Source organism: Pleurodeles waltl, chromosome 9 (genome assembly GCF_031143425.1).
Source record: "Pleurodeles waltl isolate 20211129_DDA chromosome 9, aPleWal1.hap1.20221129, whole genome shotgun sequence".
NCBI lineage: Eukaryota > Metazoa > Chordata > Amphibia > Caudata > Salamandridae > Pleurodeles > Pleurodeles waltl.
This window is the reverse complement of record NC_090448.1, coordinates 117292562-117308161: the sequence shown is the minus strand read 5'-3', so window position 1 is coordinate 117308161 and position 15600 is coordinate 117292562.

Here is a 15600-nt window from a genome sequence, read left to right as displayed (position 1 = left end):
CCTGATGCCCACATCCCTATTGTGCAGGTATTGTCAGCATAGTGCTCTTTGTCTATTTGTATTTCTGTGTATTGTGAATGTAATTTTCCTTCCATTGATGCGTAATGTGTATGTCCATTGCAGGACTCTTTAATGGTAGTGTTGTTTGTGTTCCATGCCACATCGATACATATGTGTGTTGTATGTGATGACAGTCCCTGGCCAGGGTGGAATGTGAGTATGGGAGTTGCATCTGTATATGTGATGTTTTGTGTGTTGTTGGTGATGTGTGAGACAGTTGTGTAGCCTTCACTATCCCTGTGCCTGAGATGTGTGGCCATGTGGTTTTGTGTAGTGTTGCAGTGCAGTGTGAGTGGGCTGCCCAAATGGGGAGTGTATTGTGACTGTGGATATGTCCATCTTAATCTATGTTTCGGACAGTGTACAGGGTGTAACCTGCACTTGATGCCCATGGTGTGCCCCCCAGATGATGTGGACGATAGCGCTACAATCTGTTTTTAAGGTTAATGATACAGGTGGGTGTGTGTATTTATGGTCAGTTTCACCCACAGCGGAATTGATTTTGTACTCCATTGATGAACAAAAACAGTGGCAGGCTGTGTGTGATGGGCTCCATGGCGGCATCAGACATGTAAGGCTGCCTGCAGGTGAGTGTCTCCCTTTATACTGTCATTTTCCACTTGCTGAGACATGGTGGTTGGGCCGCCATGGTCACATTGGTGGTGTGCAACCTCGTAATGTGTCTGGTGGCAACACAGGCTCTGCCGGCCTGTTTGTGCTGCCTTGTGCTGCCTCGTCACCATGGTGGTCTATGCTGCCTGGTGGTGTCTGCGAGACCATGGCGGTCTTTGCTCCATAGGCCCACATGACTCTTAATCCGAACCCCATCCGACAGTAGTCGGACCTCCACCGCCACCATGGCAGTCCAGGGACCACCAAACATGTAATGAGGTCCTTAGCCTAATTAGAAAAAAAATTCTATGGACACCATGCAGGAGGTTCCATAAAAGATAGGGTTGAGTTTTTTTAATAAATACTACTTTCAATTATGACTTCCTTCCTCGTAGACTGTCTACATAGTGAGGCATCCCTTTTCCCACTCACTGTATACAGTGTTTTTTTTATCAGACATTTTAACAAAGATTTTGGGAAAGGGAGATCCCCAGTCTGCACAATTGCAAACATATCCAAAGCTTTAAAGAGAGTAAAATGAAAGGCACTTCTTTCTTTCAGAATTTGAAACATTTCAGTTTTCAATACAGCTCATATAGCCTCCCAGTATACTATTCCCCCACCTCTGAGCGGCAGCTAATGTAAGCACAAATGTGAAAGGTTGGCCATATTCTGCACAAAGTGTAGGAAGAGAAGCCATTGAGTTTAAAGTACAGATCTATCTCCATATGTGCACCTCAGTTTGTCACAAGAAGATTAGCAATGAACATCCATCACTTCACAGCCATAACTCAAGGTGGATAATAATTTAGGGCCAGATGTATCAAACATTTTTGCGATCGCAAATGGCCCACAAAAATGCATTTTGGTATGTAACAAGTCCAATTTGCGATTTAGTAACTTGTTACCAAATCGCAAATTGGGTTTGCGACTACCTACCGTTTCGGTATTAGGAAGGGGCGTGCCAAGGGCGTCCCTTCCTAATACCGTCACAGAGGTATGTATGATTGTTTTGTGACAGTAAATGCGGTTGCAAAACAATCACAGTTACCACCAATTTCAAATTGGTGGTAACCCATTCGCAAAGAGGAAGGGATCCCCAAGGGACTCCTTCCCCTTTGTGAATGTATGCAAAAACTTTTTTAAGAGCAGGCAGGGGTCCCACGGATCACTGCCTACTCTTAAAAAATGAAAAGAAAACTTTTAATTTTTCATTTTTAAATGCATTCCGTTTTCCTTTAAGGAAAACGGGCTGCATTTTAAAAAAAAAAGAGATTGCTTTATTTAAAAGCGATCACAGACATGGTAGTCTGCTGAGCCCAGCAGGCCACCATCCCTGTGATTGTAGCCATTCGCAATGGCTCGCAAATTGTGACCTACCTCATGAATATTAATGAGGTAGGTCCATTTGCGAATCGCAGTATGAAACTCCTGGAGTTTCATACATCCGAATAGCGATTATTTAATTGTGATTCACTAAAAATCGCAATTAGGTAATCGCTATTGTTTAGAATGATACATCTGGCCCTTGGTATTATAGGCAGAAAAAACAAACATGAGCAAAGCGCCTCTGCTCACAACATTTATGTAATCTATGGATAGCCAAAGCCTGAGACATTGTCTTTCTTCTACAATGATTTATGCAATCAACATTGAAGCAATTGCTGGAAAGAGATCTACCAAGATAAGAGTAAGCCTGTACTATTTCCATTTCGGAATTCCTCAGTGTCCACTTAAAATGTTTCCTTGATCTAGCCACCTTGTTTCAGAAAATCATAACTTTTCTATTTGTAGTATTTATCTGTTAAAAGTGCTCCTCTGCAAATTTTCCCAAAGCATGAAGCTGTCTTTGTAGTCATATTGGGGTTTAGGTCCAACAAAATAATGTTGTCCACATAAAGGAGACAGACATAGGTCCAAGCTTAGGAAGATCCCCCTTTACTGAGGCATCTCCGCTACTCTGCTTTAGTCCATTTTGTGTAATAGATGTCCTTGACAAACCTAGCCCCACTCCATCAAAGCCTGAGTTTAGGTGGAAGAGTGCAAGGCAATGAGTAAACGCAAAGGATGAGCAGGAATCCCCATCTCCGCTAATTTTCTCCACAGCGCTAACTGATCAACCCTATTCAGAAATGTACTGTGTCCAGGTATCATCCTAATTCAGAATTGCCTGGGCTGCAATTCTTGAATGGCAGTACTTAGCTATTAAAGCCCAATATTTGCAGGAATTAGAATATGTGACTACTTCCCTTAAATTGATCAATTTCTTGTTCTCCTCCTTCCTACGCTTCACTGCCTTCAGTCTCATTCTCTTCACTGGAGATAGCAGACCACCATGTCTGTGACTGCTTTTCATAAAAGCAGTTTTTTTTTTTAATGCAGCCCATTTTCCTTAAAGGAAGTTTTCTTTTTAATTTTGAAGAGCAGGCAGCGGTCCGTGGGACCACTGCCTGCTCTGAAAAAATATTTCCCTGCCATTAAAAAATATTTTCGCTGCCATATTTTCACTGCCACTGCCGTTTGCGAATGGGTTAGCACCAGTTTGAAAGTGGTGCTAACTGCGTTTGCGATTGTCACGGTCACCAAACAATGCTACATCGCGCTGCGACTCACAATAAGGAAGGGAATGCCCCTTCCTAATTGCAAATCGCAAACCCATTTTGCGATTCGGTAAATAGATTACTGAATCTCAAAATAGGGTTTGTACATACAAAATGTTTTTTTCCTGTCGCAAATATTCTGATTCTGTGAATCGGGCCATTTCCAACAGGAAAAATGGTACGTACATGTGCCCCATAATATCTTGCTGTTTAGAGGGTGAAGACATCTTATATTGTTCCCTTATAAGCAAGTTTATTTCTTGTTTTGCCCTTTTAACAACTCAAGAAATCTTAGGGGCAGGACTAAATCAATTCTAACTTTCTCTACTCTCCAAGTTGTGGAAGAGCCAACTGATTATCAAACCAGGAGATTGTATCTTCTGAGGATTGATCAGAAGGACCTAAACTAGCAATTTTCAGACAATGATCCAAAAATGTCACACTTTCCTTGAACCAAAAAGTGCACCCATTGTTCTTGTTAAAAACAACAGTATCTTTCCTAGAAATCCAATCCTCAAGAGCATAAATTCTAGGTCAACAAACACTGAAAGAATACAGTAAGCACTTACTGCAGTCCTCAATATCTGGAACTGGGATCAGGCATTAAACAATTTGTAGGACACTACCATGTAATCAATTACGGATTGCCCACAGAGGGAGTAAAACAGGACATCTGCCTTTCAGAAACACAAATCTGTTCAATCCCAAGCATTTTAAAAAGCTGATTCTCTTCCTATCAGCTCTGATTTTTTTCTGGAAGGACCACATCAGGAATCCGCCATGCCGCATCCAGAGTTACAAAAGGTCATGTGAGCTGAATTAGACACTTTGCAATTGAAGTCCCCAACCATAATTATCAGGGGACAATCCTCTGACTTACTGATATTGGTACAAAAGAAAGCATAGGATTGACAAAATAATCGTTTGCCTTACCAGTGGGAATATATACATTTGCTAACAATAGTGATGACGACCCTCCATACTCAACAGATCTGTCAAGTTTTAAACAGACGCATAGGTTAAAGGGGTGTACAACTGCCATAGTGTTCAAATTGATATTTTATGGAGTAAAATTGCAATCCCTCCATACAAAATCATTTTCTACTGCAAATTCAGAACATACTTATGCTTCCTGCTAACATATAATTAGTGGGGTATAACAAATTACCAAATTCAATTGTAAATTTGATTGACCCAAACCAGCTATATTCCAGCAAACTAATTGACCCCATAGATTACCTCCCAAACACCGGGAGCTTTGCGTTAATTCTGGTGCCATTCAGGACCCTGGCTACCCAACTCCAATTCCATGAGTTGTCACCCCTCTCCAAACTGCTTGAAGCCTCTATTTCTACAAAGCTTATAACTCTTCTCCCTGTATCTTTCCCCACTGAAATGGTGATATCCATCAAATTAGAAGATCCTCTCAAATGTGGATCTAATACATCACCCTGCGAATTCAACATTAAGCTGCCACAGTTTAACTCTTTAAGAGGATCTACACAAAGGACATCGATTTCTCTTTTCCTGAAATGATCAGTATTCTCTAAAATTGTCACCACAGTCTTGGAACAAAATTGTATCCTTGAACTCGGGAACATAGCTGATGGATGTATATCAAAAGTACCAATGTCTTTTCTTGCAACCAATCTCAGGGCCACAATTTCCGAAAGCAAATGTAAAATGAAGTGTGTATTCTAAAAAACAGACTCCCCTTCAAACAGAGATGCAAAGTCCAGCATATTGGAAATTGGACCATCCCCAGTTTTACCTACTATATGGTTACTAGACATAATCACATGACCAACTGGGGGTTTTGATAATAATGGAAAGAAAAGCTGTGCCTCCCCCTTAAGGGGCCTGGAGGCCATAGATTTATTCCATAAAGGCACCTTCCCGAAGGGTAAGCTAAACAGGGTGATGCTAAATCATGTCTCCCCTCATTTAACCCATCTCCTCTGGTCTGTTGGGTGGTACTGGAGTGATAGAAATTTCTGAACCACCAGGCACAGAACATGAATTAGGAGGAGTATCAATCAACCATACTAAACTTATGAGGGAAACCACTGAGGCATCCTCCGGAACAGACTTGGTGGGAATACTTGCAAACTTTAACTTTCTAGACTTACATTTTGTGCTGTTTTTTTTTTTTTTTTATCCTTTAACCTTTGGGGCTTTTACTCTAGAATCCCAGAGGTCAGTAATCGCTCCCCGAGAAGCCCTAATAGCAATCACAGCAGCAGCGGATAACCAGAACAAGCCAAAGTGGAGCGGGCACCATAAGCAGGAGGTATTCCTTTAGTAAAGATCAGAAAGGAGAGTAGAACTTTCCCCAATAGCTGGGCCTTTGGCTCTTGCTGCTCGAACCCCTGAAATATGTATTTTAGGGAGTACATATTGTCCTTCTCCAAGTTAGCACATCGTTTTAAATGAGTTATTTTAGAAAGAAGAACCTCACAAATCTTACCTGCCTGAGTGCCAATTTTTTTAACCCCCCCCCCCCAGTAGGCACATTATTAGCTTGGGTGGCCTGAGATTTCAACTCTCTTACCTTGGGGCCTTGCAAGTGACCTAAACCAAAAATGGTATGTTGATGTACCCCCAAAAGATTGGAAAACAACACATCCAACACATTATCATAATTCGAAACTGATCTTTCGAACAAAGATGCCCTTTCATGTTAGGCCTTTGCCCAAGCCCATTGACATTGTAGAATCACAATGTATTACATTGATTTATTACGTTCATTGAGTTTGATAAGTTCCATGATTACAGAAAGGCTGAAGAATGTCTTAGTGAGGGAAGGGCAGCTGGGCGAACACTGGGGGATGTGACCCAGCCTGCACACCCCTAGAGAAGCAACTAATTTCAAGTATGACTCCCTCTGATGAATCGTATCATTGACAGCCCCAATGGCAGCCAAGGTATAATCGTCCAGAATACTCAACCCTTCACCAGGCCCCTCACCAGTTCTCTCACCACAGGTTAAGAGGTCTTTTTATGGGTCCTCCCTGGGCCGACTCCTGGGATATAAACAGGGTGTTTACAGGAACAAGAAACATAGCAACTGTTCAATAGAGAATCGGAAATTACAGCTTCAAGCTCCACAGGGCTCAACTCTTGAACACCACTTGGAATGGACAACCATGGCCTGGCTCCCCTTTCTACTGCACCCAGAGGCCCACACTGAGCAGCACACATAAGTGACCAACCTCAGTTGCCACACACAGATGAGTACTTTGAGAGGGAAGAGGGTCAAAATAAGAACGAACAGTTTGGCACCAAACAGTGGCCATCATCTTTTTTCTTCCCTGCTATCTTTGTCACTCGTTGATGAGAACCTCGCTATGGAGGGATAAGACTGCTGGGGCTTCCTTCGATAAATAGGTTTTTTGAACCTAAATGGATTGTCAATTGAGTTATATGAATTAGATGAATTTGTGGCACCAGCAGCGCTGGTCAAACAAGCAGATTGAAGCTTCCTCAATGTCATTTTATCTCCAGTCACAAGAGAGAGGAAAAGAGTCCCATAGTTCCAAGTCTTCTAATAGGTATATGACTTAGTGATCATATCCTTATTGCAGAACATTTTACCCTAAGGCTTTGGGGTTAGGGCTTGAGCTCCCTGATCCACAGTTGGTGATGGTAGAATTAGTGGTGAGCAATAGTCATGCAATAGTCATGCAACAGATGCAACTGGCTCCGTGCAAGTAGAGTAATGTAGTGAGGGCTTGTATAACTTGCGGTCAGAAGCTGGCTTTGAAATTGTTTGGAAATCAGTGGTACCAAGCCCAGTTTGCAGAATACTTGTTCATTTTTTGTGCGCATTTCAACAGATTCAGTGCATTTGTTGAAATGTCAAATTCAGGTCCAGTAACCTGAATCCAGTCCAGTAACCTTATGAATCTTGAGTTACGAGTTAATCTGAATGTGGCCCTAAATGCCCAGAGCACTGACATGTTTGCATAATACTCACAGTGAGTGTCCCTTTTGCCTCTAATGCAGAGCAGGAAATTGTATTATAGTTGCCTATTCCCTTTGCTGTCAGGTCAAAGAAGGACAAAGAAAGGTAAAGTAGAAAAAGGTGCAGGGAGAGAAGCCCAGTATATCATTTTTCTCTCTAGTAAATAGGAAGAAAAATAAATAACAAAAAAAGGTAAGTAAACTATTGTCCTATTGAGGTAGCCCATTATGATCATTTAATTGAGCATGCAAGGCCAAGGTAAAAAGTTACTTCACTTATCGCCAACGTATGTTTTCAAATACTGGAAGCTGACCATTCAGTAAATATATATCACATGTTCATAGGTTGCCATCTCTGCCATTCCACTAAATCTAACAGAAGAAGTGACTTCCAATGGCTCAGTATGCATAGCTTGGCAACTGCTATCCCTGATTTCAACCATATTTTTTATGGTTAGTGATACCTGTAACCCCTTGTAAGCTGGAGAGGAGGGCTGGTTTGATTATAGGTTGGGTCTGTTGTCTTATGTTGGTGTTGCCAGACGGAGCTAGACTAAGATTTCAATCAGAGAGAGTGTCATAAAATGTTCACTGTGCCTCCTGTTGGGTAATCACATCTCCAACGCCCGGCATTTTGAGAATGTTTGATTCTACATTCCCAATCACGGAGGATTTTGAAGAAGCTGAATTTCAGCCATGATCCTCTAAGAATTTTATCATAATCACAAACTAGTTTGCTCAAGCTTTCTTCTTTATATATTTTGTTAAGGCATGGTTGACATTTGTTTTGTAGGTATATCAGTGCCAGCTGGGATCACACCTGGTATATTAGCATATCATGGAGACCTAAGGCTAACTTTTTTGTAGGTGCCCCATTTTGCAAAGAGTCCTAGATACTGAAATTGGCCATTGCTGACAAGTTTCATTTATGAGAAATCTAATATCTGAATTGTAAGTAAAACAGGAGCTCATTTTGATATAGATACAATTCTTTACATCGTTCTTGACAAATTTGATAGTTCCCTCTGAGAATACATGTTCTTGCACCATGATGCTGCAATGTTTCCAGTGTAGCCAATAGAGTGTCTTCCCTGCAAATTGAGCATCTGTGTGATTCCAAAAAGGGGATTGTGAATGGAGCAGTGAGTGAAGGTGCTTAGTTTATTATTGGCAGTCCATATTCGGAATGTTCCTGAGGGAATGGAGTTGTTCCCATTTTAGTTGCAAATATTTTTTGATAGATGACTGAGTGGCCTGTAAGGACTGCTTTGGATGTTTTTCTTTTACTATGACCCAGTTTGGGATTTCATTCTCAGGATAAAGTGATGTAAGAGTTATGAGAGGTGTTGCACCATATGGTACAGCTTGATATGAGGCTGTTGTAGGCCTCCATCCATAGCTGTTGCATGTAGCTTAGACCTTGCAAGCCTCGAATGTCCTCTTGCCACCTGTAGTTTAGAACTTGCAAGCCTCTGGATGTCCTCTTGCAATATACAGCTTTTGATTTGACAATCAATGTGGCACAACTGAGCTGCAGGTTCTGGAATAGGAAGCATGCTCAATGCATAGTTGAAACAATGAACAACCACCACCTTAACGGTTTGTATACTTTCCTACATGGAGAGTAGAAGTTTCTGCATCTGGTCAGTTACCAGTGGCATATTATCTTTTATCATTGCCTGTAGATTATTACTAAGCATAATGCCTAAATACTTCATTTTTGATTGCATCCAGTAGAAGGGCAAGTCCTGATAGGACTGAGCTGTAGTAAATGGTGTTATAGGCAATGTTTCATTGAGTTTAAATCTATCAGTCCCATTTGACATAACAAAATGTTCAAAATAGAACATAGCTGAAAAACCGAAGTATAATAACATCATATTGCAATAATGCTGCACAGAAAACATAAAATATACAAAGCAACACAACACCGGCACAAAAACTTGCCACACAACATCTAAGCACTAACATTCTTGTTGTACAGTCCCACATCCAGAAATACCCTTTCACAATAGGATGATAAAAGGTACTTCAAATAAACACAGATTTTATTACAACCATAGACTTGTGTAGCATCCCATACTCCTACTTATGTCTCGGTGGAGTCCACCGTCCACTGATAGGTTAAGAGGCATGACTTGATATCTTCTCCCTTTTAAACAGACTTTCTCCCTTCGTCCTTAGATTGTATACCTTCTGTGTATAAATGAAGTTTGTACATCAGTTGCCAGGGCCATCCATCAAAAATGAGCCTTGAAGTGCTAATATAAGAAAGATCGTTGGCACATTTTTTGTCTGGCTAGGGTCTTAAATAGATAAAGAGCTGAAACAACTGTACTTTCCCACCTTGGCCAGTGACAAATGACTGCTTGTCACAGGAACTTTGAGGGCAAATGTAAAAGACTTAGGGCTTCATTCTGACTTTGGCGGTCCCACTACCGGACAGCCACATCCACAGGGAGGATGCCACTGGTAGCATCCCCCCTGTTGTTTTACACTAATCCTACAGGGTTTACCGGTGGGAACATTGTACGCCCTCTATGCTGGAATCACCAAGAAACTGCAATCAAGACTACAAAGAATCCAGAATGCAGCAGCCAGACTCATCCTGGACATCCCCCCACACAGCCACATCTCCTCCCAACTTAGAGACCTACACTGGCTCTCAGCCAACAAGTGCATCACATGCAAGCTCTGATCCACACCTATAGGCATTACACAAAATAGGACCCTTCTTACCTTAACCACTGCCTCGCCTCCTACGTACTCAACAGACAACTCCACTCTTCCCACCTCGCCCTCGCAGCTGTCCCCAAGAATCTAAAAAAGCACAGCAGAAGGAAGATCCTTCTAACTCACAGCCCATACATTGAACACGCTACCTCTCTAACTCAAACTGAAGCAGTTCAGGAAGGACCTCAAGATCTGGCTTTTCGAATAAGAAGCACGCTCACAAACAGCACCTTGAGACCCTATGGGTGATTAGCCATGCTGTAAAAATTACAGATTGATTGATTGATTATATTACGATGTTCCCTCCAGGTGGACCGGCGGGAACAGCACCTTGGAAAGCACACTGTCTGCACAGAACATAGTGCTCATTCTGAGAGTGCAGGGCATGGGGGCCCGCCTTGTGGCCCCAGCACTTTGTTTCTGCCAGCCTTTCAATGGCAGGGTCGCTGCCATGGAAAGGCTGGCAGAAACAGCAGTCATGGTAGGCACGGTGGTGTTGAGTTCAGTGCTGCCGTGGCTGACCAGAAGTCCGACTGCAGCCAGCCCATCAGAAATAATGTTCCTGGGGTGCATGGCGGTTCCCTAGCGATCCGACCAACAGGAACGAAATGTGGCAGTCATACCACCTGGAGTGCGCCAGTCTGGCGGTCCTTGGACCACCAGACTCAAAATGAGGCCCTTAACTGACATTTATAAAGTATACTTGAGTACATAGCAATATAGTAAACATGATGATGCATAACACAAAAAAATAAAAACACAGCAAAGCACAGCAGCCAAAGAACATTACAACATCACATCACAATGAAGCAGCACAAAAAAACGGACCAGCTTACATTTAACACAACACATCACCACAAGAATATAATAGCACACAACGTATATGCACAGACATTATTGTAATAGAGTGCTACCTCAAGAAATCCCTTTCCTCAATTGGGTGGTAAAAGGTGTTTTAACAAAGCACTGATTTATTTGCCAACAAGGACATTTATCAGCCATTGTCATTGTGATGATTTTTGGGGCCCGTGCAACACATATACTGGTGGCTCTGTTCAGAACAACTTAAAACATTTTCACCCATTTTCTGGTAATTCAAGCGCCATGAAGCAAAACAATATTCAAGTGTATGCTAAAAGTGGAGGCAGAGAACTAGACAAAAGTGTGATAGAGAGAAAACCCTCTCTCCCAGGGTCCCATTATGAGGTGGAGACCCGGGGAAATTATTACTTTGCCCATACGATAAACTATCTCTGGTCTCAGGGCCAGTCAAAAAAGTTTTGTGACCTGGACCAGACACCCACCTGTGCTACAGTTTGATAGGTGTCTGGAGTCGGGTGTAATGTTCCTTATAGTCCACCATCTTCTTCAATAAATGCAACAAAAATAGATTTTTATGAAGTTTAAAATTAGACTAAATTGGAAGTTAGAATTGTCCATCAGTTTCTATTCCTTAGTGTGACACTTCACACTTTCTTCTCAGAACAAGTCCCTAATGGGTAGGAAGCGCTACAGATTTGAAATACTCTGATTACAGGGTCGAAACCTTACGCAGAAATTGCAATCACGGATAATTCACAGCTGCCAATGTACATTACTTCTCACTAGAAACTAAAAGAGAGGTGCTGATTTAATTGCATTTTCTATAGATAAACTAATCACTGGATTACTGAACTCGACTAAACTGTGTTTCTCGACATTCTCTACAATTGATTGAGGTGCTTGCACACAATGGGTAGTCCATGTGCTCTGCCTTCATTTCACACATAATTATAAAAGTGATTGCAGTCTTCTCAAAATCGTGTCATTAGAGAGCACACATCGACCTTTTGTCTATGTTAGCAGGAGATATTTGAGATGTTTGTGATATGTGAAAAAGTTGGGATGGACTTCCAACGCCCCTACTTGACTGTACAACTAAAGACTAGCAATAAGGTCTGATTAGATACAAGCTATTTACAGCTATTGGTGCCACACGCTTTAGTGGTGGAAGAGATAAGTGATTAATACCGAAAATGTGTATTTTGCCATCAATATTTTGAAATGTAATTTAGTCTAATCCGTATTAAGAAATAATGTAAGGAGATTCCCAACCATGAGATTATTAAATTCTGTAAATAAGAAAAGATTAGGTCTGGCTCGATCTTTGATGATATTCAGAATGATAATAAAAAACACAAAAGTTACACTTATATCACCAGGGACTAGGACATAATGTACTCTATAGAGGAAATGGGCCCGTAATCAGAAACTGTTAGGCCTGGCAATTTTTGGTGGTATTTTCCCAGATTTGTTTGCCTAATTTTCTCTGTTTTGCTGAATTTGATTTTGTTCGCATTGGTAGTCTGTGCATTTTACCTCTGCTAACCAGCAGTTGTAGTCTCTCACTTAAACATGGTAAAATTGACATACACATAACTGGCACATTTAAAATGACTTAATTTACTTAATAAAAAATTACTTAATAATCCCTAGTCAAAAGTACAACATGCACCAAGGCCTGTAAAATAAAATAAATGCTGTTAGTAAGCTGCAGCATTCATTGTGTCACTCACTCACTAAAGTAGCACTGCAAATTTTATCTCAGTCCTGCCATTGTAGCCTGTGAGTCCAGGATTAGCCTGCCATTTTGACCTGTCAATACAAATCTTTTCAAGGCCAAAACCTTCCTTTTTAATGCTTATACATCACCCCTAAGTTAAGTGCTAATCACTTCTATGGCAGGGTGCATGTAGAGCTTAATTTGTAAATAAAAATGTGCCAGTGCCCAAAGCCCTCCTCTTAAAAATGTGGCTGCTGCAATTAAATGTGCGATCACGGAATACTGAGGCAGCATAATTCTGAAACCATCTCGGGCCTCTTTAATCCATTTACAGCCACTCCCTGCCCCTTGAGCTCACTCTTGCAGCTTTCTGCTTTCTCCCATTGTGACACTTTTTTGTTTTTCTCTTCCAGCATTTACATGATGGTGACACCGTAATGTAAACACCGGTGGAGAGAGGGGTCGTAATCCCAAGGGCAGTGCTGCTTGCCATCCGAGTCAACTGCCAACATGAATCTCCAATGATGACCAGCTGTTTGCACAATACAATGACCGCCTACAATGGCTGACCTGCTCCTCATGTTGACAACAATCTCCTCACAAACACCACCAAAGTGAAGCTCCAATGCAGCTTAGAGAAAGTAAATTCTTGAGTGGTTCAAACCTGCTCCCTGTATCCAACCCATGCTCCATCGCAGTCAGCCTGAACGTGTGATTTTGCCCCGGTCCAGAGCAATCAGACAACCAAAATTAGAGCTTTGTTCTTTTTGATATTATTAAACATAAAAAAATCATAACTCAGTTTCTACTAATTACGATTTTTCTTGTTCTTTGTTTTCACTTTATTACTGGTTGAGTGCTGCAGGAGTACTTGTACAACTTACCACTAGGCCAAGCCTGACTGGTTTGGTACTAAGCCACCAGAGGGTTAAGCCCACGTGTATTTGGTGACTTTTGCAGCTCACACTGATGAGGATTGTGTTTATTATTTTAAGTGGGGCTTCCATCCCTGAGAACTAAAAACCCACTTTCTTATAGCACTCATATGTAAACATATTAGTATAACAAAGGTTTAATAACAAAACATAATAAACAAATACATTTTGAACAAATGTAGTGTTCATTAGGAAAAGTGGCAGTGATGATAAAAAAATTAGGTACTCATAAAATGTGATACACAATAGTAATAAATTATAATAATCAATTTTTGTAAATTTGCCCCGCAATGTATTATTTTGAATGTATAGGTAATGGGATTCATGAAAGCCTTTTGATCTCTTAACAATACAAGATCATCATTAGGACTCAAGTTTGAACAAGCCTGAGAGCATACCAAAAGGAGTAAAAGGAAACATTAATACAGAATTTAAAAATGTAACTAGTAGACACACAATGGCACATGTGAAGTGTGACTGCACAGCATGCTTTACTCACATGGAGCTTTAAAGATAAGGGCAAGAGAGAGAGGATAGAAGAAAATTAGAGGAGACTATGACTAGGGATATAGATTCTCCACAGAAATTGGGAGATAGACATATATACACTCACAAGCATGAAGGAGCAATGTCTTGCAGGTCAAGTTTAGTAGAAACAAGTCCGGAATGAAAAGGTGTAATTAAAAGGGTAATTAAAGAGGTACAGCAAATCAGCTGAACCTCAGGGTGAAAACAAAAACACTTATTAAACTAAAGATAATTGAATTGCCCAGACACCTGATTGTTGGATTACCTGATGAAACCTATGTGATATGGTAGCAGAAGTGGCAGAAGCTCAAGTTCATCTGCATATCCTGCCAATACTAATTGAGAGAAATATCAGAAGAAATACATTTTGCAAGCATCTATTGGTAACATTGATAACAATACCTGAAAGCAGATTTAGGCCCTCATTATGACATTGGTGGTAAATCCCACTTACCGCCATGCTGAATGCAGCCAACATACCGCCGTCGCAGCGGATTACCGCCACCCACATTATGACTCACTGCGGCAGACATTCAATGGTGCTAAACCATTCGCGCTACATAAAGCAGCGCTCAAAATACACACACACTAACAAAACAACACCACATTGGACAATTTGAATAACGCACACCTAACACACATACACAGACCACACCCACACACCACTATAAAAAACACACACAATACCCACAACCCTTTACCATTACAAACAAGTGTGACAAGAGAGATAGCAAAACCACAGACAAGACCACAGACACACACCATCCATGCACCTTACATCGCATACCCCAACACACCACCCACAATACACCTGTGGCGCCGCAACAACACCCCAGGTTCTCAGAGTAGGAGCTAAGGGTCATGGTGGAGGAAATCATCTGGGTAGAGCCACAGCTATTCAGATCACAGGTGCAGCAGACATCCATTGCAAGGAAGATGGAACTATGGCAGAGGATCGTGTTCAGGGTCAACACCGTGGAACAGCACCCCAGAACAAGGGATGACATCAGCAAGAGGTGGAATGACCTACGGGGGAAGGTGCATTCCACAGCAGCAAGACACACAATAGCTGTACAGAGGACTGACGGTGGACCCCGCCACCTCTCCCACAACTAACAACATGGGAGGAGCAAGTCTTGACAATCATCCATCCTGAGGGCCTGGCAGAAGTAGGAGGAGGACTGGATTCTGGTAAGTCAAATCTCTATTACTATAACCCACTCTACCTGCATGCCATACACATACCCCTGCCCTTACCCTCACTCCCATCACTCTGCCACCTCCCACACATCACCATCACAACCCACACATCCCAATACTAATCCCTGCATGTAACACCAATGCACGGACCCCCATCACAGACCTGCATGGACACTCATAACTAAAGTATGCATATTAGAGAGAATCACCTAGCCCACAAAATCACTACTCACACAAGGCAAAGCTGCCAGGGCAATAACAACCATACAGGGCAATACACACATACACAAGATGACACACACAGAAACAATAACACTGCATTTACATCCCACAGGTCCCCCACCCAACATCACTGGAGAGGAGGTGCCAGCAACTTCCATTCCACCCCCAGAAGAGACCCACAGTGATGACAGCAGCCCTAGACGCC